At 32.9% G+C, this 7,269-nt stretch overlaps 1 non-coding gene across 1 annotated transcript; it reads left to right on the top strand.

Annotated features, from left to right (window-relative positions):
* Window positions 1-1,706: 1,706 nt before the first annotated feature.
* On the top strand, window positions 1,707-1,788 carry Trnas-gcu (transfer RNA serine (anticodon GCU)). Its single transcript has one exon. It is a non-coding gene; the product is annotated as a tRNA-Ser (tRNA).
* Window positions 1,789-7,269: the final 5,481 nt, after the last annotated feature.

Raw genomic sequence — 7,269 nt, 5'->3', positions numbered from 1 at the left:
AGTACTTTCAGGCAACGTGTTCTCGGCCATTGCTATTGGTGGTAGAGAAGGTTTCTTGTAGTTATTGAAGGAAACAAGCTTAGTCTTAGCAGCATTGAATGTGACCATCCATTTTTGTCCCCATTCCACTACAGATTGGAGGTCATCCTCTCGTGTTTCTGCCATTTCCTTGGATATGTGTTCATTTGTTTTCCCCTCATATCTGTTATAGAGAGTGGCGCCATCGGCAAATATACCCATCTCCGAAACAATTTTATCAGGGAGGTCATTTATGAATATCAGGAATAATAGAGGTCCAAGGATAGACGCCTGAGGTACTCCCGCATTTATGTCATATTGTTTAGATGTACGACCGTCGAGGACAACTTGGATTTTTCTCTTACTTAAGAAGGATTTAATTACATTATGAATTCTTCCAGTGATTCCATATGATCTAATTTTCCTTAGAAGACCATCGTGCCATACCCTGTCAAAAGCCTTAGATATATCAAGGGCTACCGCTCTACCCTCCCCTGTTTTGTCCAATGAACGGTATATACGTTCAGAAACTACAGTTAAGATATCTGCTGTTGAACGGGCTTGCCTGAATCCATATTGTTTGTCAAAAGGATTCATTGAGAAGCCATCATTTGAAGGGTGGGGGGATAACAAGACAGACTACAACTACCTCCCCTGCTAAGACTTACTCGTCTATTTATTATTTAAGTATAACTTGCAATTTATCGAAAACTATTTTCATTAATAATTGATTTTCTTCTACTCTATATTTTTCGTAATATTTTGATGGTTTTCGACATGATTAAGTTGATAACATTAGTTTTAATTAAAATTCAATATTTCGGTTTTCTTTTGAAACTCCCCGCCCCAAAAAAAAAAAACCGCAACAAACTAAATTGGATAACCCCCCCTCCCACAATTTTCCCAACTCAAAATAAAAAACGTCTCGATTTATCGATTTATTACTAACTAAACAGAAAGTGGGTGCTCATTTTCATTTTATGTTATCGGAAAATGATCCCTCACTTTAAAATCTAAAAAATAAATTAACTTCCTTCTTTTTCTAGTCTGTTTATGTAATCGGCCAAAAAACGTAGAATCTGATTGGGGGGGATGTGATAGTTACCACTTTTTTCTATATTAAAGCCAAGATTAATAGGGTTTAAAAAAATGTATTTTTTTTTTTTTTACTTCGGCTCTGGACCATTTTTTGGTGGAGGGGCTGCTTAGTGCTTCTCGTCTGAGACGCCCTTACCGGGAATGAATACCGATGGAAATGCCCAAGCAATTTTTAAATGACCAAAGTGTTACTCCTTTAGAGGCGCTGGCTTCGTTTTCTCGACCTCCTGTTTGCGGTGAGAAGGAGATTAATTAATTTTGAAAACATAATGTGTTGGAAGTTTGGGGAAAATAGCAAATATTCGGATGAAAAAAAAAAAAAACAGAAATGCAAAAACCCGACAGTTATACGAGAAAAAAAAAAAAATAAAATAAAAATGTCGACCGTGTTGTGCTGTTGTGTTCATCTATTTCATAAAAAGTTAATAATCATAAATAATTGAATTTTCCAGTAAAAAATGGAATTTTAGAATAGAATTACAAAAAATACATTAATTTAATCTTAAACCAAAATAAAAATAAAACTGAATACGAAACAAGAAAAGTTAGTTTTCAGTATAAATAGATAAATTTCGACAAGATTTCTCCGTGACGAGGTGGCCGAGTGGTTAAGGCGATGGACTGCTAATCCATTGGGGTCTCCCCGCGTGAGTTCGAATCTCATCCTCGTCGATTATAATTTTTTTTCTTAACTGGAAGCGTATTTTTATCGTTTATAAAATTAAATATATCGGTATTATTTGTTCTTGTTTTTAATTTATTAACTTAAATAAGAATTAGATTGAACTGAAAATTAAACAAAACTAATGAAAAACATTTTTATCATTTATGTGAAAGTAATTTTCAGAGGTAATTAAAATAAAGGTGCTTATCAAGAGTCAACAAATCGATTTTTTAAAATATGCTGTTTTAAGCAAAAACAATATAACGTACTTAATTGTCATATTGAAAATAGGGGTTTGTATTACTGTACACATAGATTCGAAAAAGTTGCCAAAAAACAAATATATAACAAATAAATGTTATCAAAGGCAAAATAAGTTACTTTTCTACCAAACTGAATATAATTTTCGTGTTTTTATTCAATGTAACATGTTTATTCAGCTCGAAAAGCATAGTGTTTACCGATGTATTGGAAAATTCAAAATGGCGCCCGACTGTCTCTTTAACACGGTAAGTTCGGGAAAAGGTGATATAAATAATAAACTAGACAAAATACTGTTAGAAATTTGCTCAATATATGTTACCATGACATAAGTTGACATATATTCGGTGTTTTTTAATAGTATTTTGTCTAGCTTATTATTTATAACACGTTTTCCCAAACTTACCGTGTTAAAGAGAGAGTTGGGCGCCATTTTAAATTTTCCAATACATCGGTAAACACGTCACTGCATGTTTTTCGAGCTAAATAAACATGCTACATTGAATAAAAACACAAAAAATATATCCAGTTTGGTAGAAAAGTAACTTATCTTGCCTTTGATAACATTTATTTGTTACGTATATGTGTTTTTTGACAACTTTTTCGAATCTATGTGTACAGTAATACAAACCCGAAAATAGTAATATACGGAAAGTCATCTGCTATTGTGTTTTAAGTATAAAATAAAGTCGGTATACTTCACGGGGAACGTGTACCCTGCATAGACGGGGGTTAATTTAATGGTTGCTCCCTAAAAAGCGCATGCGCAAAAGATTTTCATTGGTTTATTTAATCACAAAACTTTTTGGACGGTGTTATTTGAAGTAAAAAAAAAAAAAAGGGGGGGGGCAAAACCATTATTTTAATATGTATAAAAAAAATAAATGTAACAAAAAATAAAAATATTTAGTACGGAGAATATAATAAAAATAAATTAAACAAGCACGAAATAAAAGTATGAATCAAATTTAATTAAAGAAATTAAAAAATAAATAAACAAAATAAAATAAATACACGCTCGATTACAAAAAAAAAAAAAAAAAAAAAAAAGCTATATACGAAGAAAGGGAAAGAAAACCTTAGGGAGCAGCCATTAAATTAACACCCGTTTATGCAGAGTCCACGTTCTCCGTGAAGGGCCATAAGTCTATCGTTATCAGCTAAAACAAATCGTCAGCCATTACATTAGCGAAAAGGGAGATAAGCATGTCCCTTGTATTCGCAATCTTCAAGGTGTTTACATCTAATGCAATTTCACCCAATTATCCGTAAAACTCACTTTGATACGTCACGGGGTTATGGACCCTGCGTAAACAAGGTTTTTTATTTAATGATTGCTCCCTAAAAAGCACATGCACAAAAGGTTTTCATTGGTTTATTTAATCACCAAAACTTTTTTTGAAGGTACTATTTGAGGCCAAAAAATAAAAAAGAAGGGGGGGGGCAAAAGCATTATTTGAATATGTATGAAAAAATAATTTAGCCTAACAAAAAAAAAATAAAAATATTAGTTGCGAAAATAATAAAAAATTAAATTAAAATAAAATAAAAATAAACACAAAATAAAAGTATGAATAAAATTTACTCAGAAATTTTTTTAAAATTAAAAAGAAATAAATCAAATACACACTCGATTAAAAAAAATGTATGAGATATACACATTTCAGGGAGCAGTCATTAAATAAAAATACTGTTTACACAATAAATAAGTATAAATATTTTTTTAAAATATTATGTGGTCTGTAATCTCGTTTTTGAACCAAATAGACGCTTTAAAATAAGTGAAACCACTATGTGAGAAATTTAATTCTCACATCCCAATTTACTCCCTGGCAGAGGCAAAAGAATCCACAAATACAAAAGCCATACCTTTCAAACTCCAAATTTATTCAAATGTAACAGCAATGAAAGTTTATTGGTTCTGGTAAAGTCCATTTGCAAAACGGTGACCAGTTTTGCCTCCATAGCATGGAGCCTTTAGTATGAACTTCTATTATCGGAGTGTTAGTTTTTTGTTCCTCGAAAGGATCCACGTATATTCATCGTAGATTCAACGGGAATGTTGGCGCCTATAATTAGGCACGATGCGAGTCGCTTGGGACTCTAATTGAATTGAGAAAAGTTCCAATATTTGGTAAATATAAACAGGAATTGTTTGTGAATGTCATCCTGTAATTAGGATAATTTCAGCAATATAAAAGTGTCTCTGCTTGTAGAGATGTGATTCTTTGTTCACCAACAGTTTGGTGATATAATATGAAGAAATTGACGTAGTTCCATTCTCATGTGGGAGCTGCTGAAGAGGAGTCCTTCCCTTTGCCGAGTTCTTGCGTGGACTGAAAAATAAAAAGCATAATACAAAAAGGGCGCCAAGAAATTCACTTGACTCATTCAAAATTAACCAATCACGGCCGACCACCAAACTGCATGAGCGGCCTAAACAAAAAAGATGGTGAATGTAAATGGAATTTCTTACAACTAAGCCAGCTAGGTAGAAAACGGACACTTTGAAAATCGATTTTATTTCATTAAAAACAACAGTAAACAAGTAAAAAATTTTTTTTTAAATAGGTACTTGTACAGTTTAATCAAGACATTAAAAAAATGAAAATATCAAAAAAAAAAAAAAGGTTATATTGTACGTATCCATTTTGAACTGAAGATCTCCGAAACAAATTTCACTGAATTTGATAGAGTAGTTTTTTTTTTTTTTTTTTTTACAGCGGAAAAAACACATTTTTATGATAGCACGTTGAAGGTAGACATCTTTGAATTTTTTCATTTTTGTTTGGATTTTTAGAACACGCCACGGGGAGATAACTCAATTTAAAGCGCCAACACTCCCTCCCCATCTTTAATACTAGCTTTTCTTCCTAAAAATCGAACCTTTTGCTTGGTATCCTAACAAATTATTTTTTCGCTGTAAATCAAAAACTACTTGATGAAATTAAGTGAAATTTTTTTTTCAGGGAACTTCATTCCATAACGGATACATACAATATAAACGTTTTTCGATATTTTCATTTTTTAATACCTTGATTAAACTGTACAAGTATCAAAAAATATGGGAGGTATAGTGTCTTTTAAAAACAATATCTCCTTCAAGAACGGTCATAAAATGTGTTTTCAACCGATATTTATTCAATAAGGGACCAGTTTTCCTACCTAGCAAAAATGCAAGAGTTTTCCGAGTACGAGTTTTCCGGGCACTTTGCAATACTGTTGCAGTATGTAGTCTAATTTTTAAATATTACTTTCTTTTTGCTATGGGAGATAAATCCTGTGCATTTTTCTTTTTTATGAGGGAGGGGCATCTTATATTATGAATAAACGTATGGTGGCGGGAAAGAACCAGACAAACAATATAATTTTTTTTTAATTTTAAGGGATTGATTACTCAATCAATTGTTTATTTTAAAAATAAACTTAAGAAAAGCAAAAAATAAAATAAAATGTTCTTCAGTTCAACAACAGTTTGTCCCTGCTGTTGAGGTTATTAATTTTAGAATAGTCTTTAGCGGCGATTCACGTCTTTCTTTGTTGATGAAATATGTCAATATTTGTTATTCCTTGTGGTGTTGTTCTGATAACTGTTATCAATAAGATTTTGTTTTTCAATAAGAAAAAAGTCTAAGGTGAGCAACCAACATAGCAGATTTGTCGTCTGCTTGTTATGAATTGTTGTTCCTCTCACGCTTATTCTTTGTGGTGGGTAGTATTGATAAAAAATATCTTGGAGTTTGTTTTTTCAATGGGAAACATTAAAGGAAGCAATTTAGCAGATTTGTCGTCTACTTGTTATTAAAATGCTCTTCCCCTTACGTTTAGGTGAGACGTTTATTCAGCTGTGTTCATGGCTTTGTAGATCCTAACATGGTACAGATTTGCCGTCTGCCAGTTAGCGATATCGACTTTGTCTGCCGCCGTCTCATCTTTCCGGCAAGCTGTCAAGTCTCTTTGTATACGTATTAGCGGCATCTAATAGTAGCGCCTTCGATGGATTTGTTGGTCCTTGGGCTGGGGATTTGACCAGTGGCCTGGTGTGGAAGTCAGTATTAGCCGGTGGTAGACTGGTGAACTTGTAGTACTTCTCATCTTTTGGTTTAAGTCGAGACCTCCTCTCTATTTAAATGTAAACATAGCAGGTGCCTGGCTCCCACGGCAAGTCGTTTCTGATTGGTAAAAGTTGGATTTTGATAGCCAATCAAACTGTTGGAAATTAACCAATCAGAGTTGAGTATTTTGTAAAGATTTGTAAATATTGTTGTTTTTAGTTGCTGCTGCTATTATTTGTCATGGTTGGGGCTGTCCCTTCTAATCTCATAATGTACTTGCTGCTGTTGTTAATTTGTTGTTTTCTTTGTGAGAAAGCTTCATAAATCGAAATGAGATCTCGCACTTAACTTCGTAACAGGCGGGAATGACAGCTTTTTTCCCCTGCCAATTACACGTGGTTTTATGATCTTTTCATTCTGGTTTAGAATTACTAATAGTAAATAAATTTAGTCAACTGCTCCAAAACTCTAAAATAAGCAGGAAATGGGGGATCATTTTACATTAAATTTATATGCGAAATTGATTCTCCATGCTAAATTGTAAAATAATAATTTTTTCTTCTTTCCGCCAGGTTTTTCAGAGCGTTCACATGTAAATTAGAATTCCATTGGGGGGGGGGGGGCTAATCTACAAATTAACCGGGTTTATTAAACTACTGTATTAATTAAAATTTCAGGCCTCTGCTATGCACTCTCCAAATGTCCCAACTGAAAACCAAAAAAAAGTTGTATCCACGCAACGCACCAGTCCACAAGTGGCAACAAACCTAGTATACATTTAATAAATAAAAAGATATAATCAGTAACTATGCCGTTGACGAGATGGACTGCTAATCCATTGGGGTCTCCCCGCGTGAGTTCGAATCTCATTCTCGTCGATTTTATAATCATTTTATTTTGATGCAAAGTTTAAATTTTTGCATTACATTATAGAAATTTTTGGCGGACATTAAGGAAATTTCTCCCCACTAAATTTCACAATTTGCACTTTTTTTTTTTATTTCTTTCACGTTAATCTCATAGAGTACAAAATTCAGATTAAAAAAAAAAATTGAAAAAGATAATTTGGCGTAGGTTAATAATCCTGCCACTTTTCAAAAATCGTTAAAAAAAACATGGCGGACAACCTACGCATGACACTGAAAGTAATTAAGGCTCCCTCTGACACGTGAC

Source organism: Euprymna scolopes, chromosome 18, assembly GCF_053919585.1.
Source record: "Euprymna scolopes isolate OS-2025 chromosome 18, ASM5391958v1, whole genome shotgun sequence".
NCBI lineage: Eukaryota > Metazoa > Mollusca > Cephalopoda > Sepiida > Sepiolidae > Euprymna > Euprymna scolopes.
Note: the sequence above shows the minus strand (reverse complement) of the source record. Positions and strands in the feature narration are given on the sequence as shown.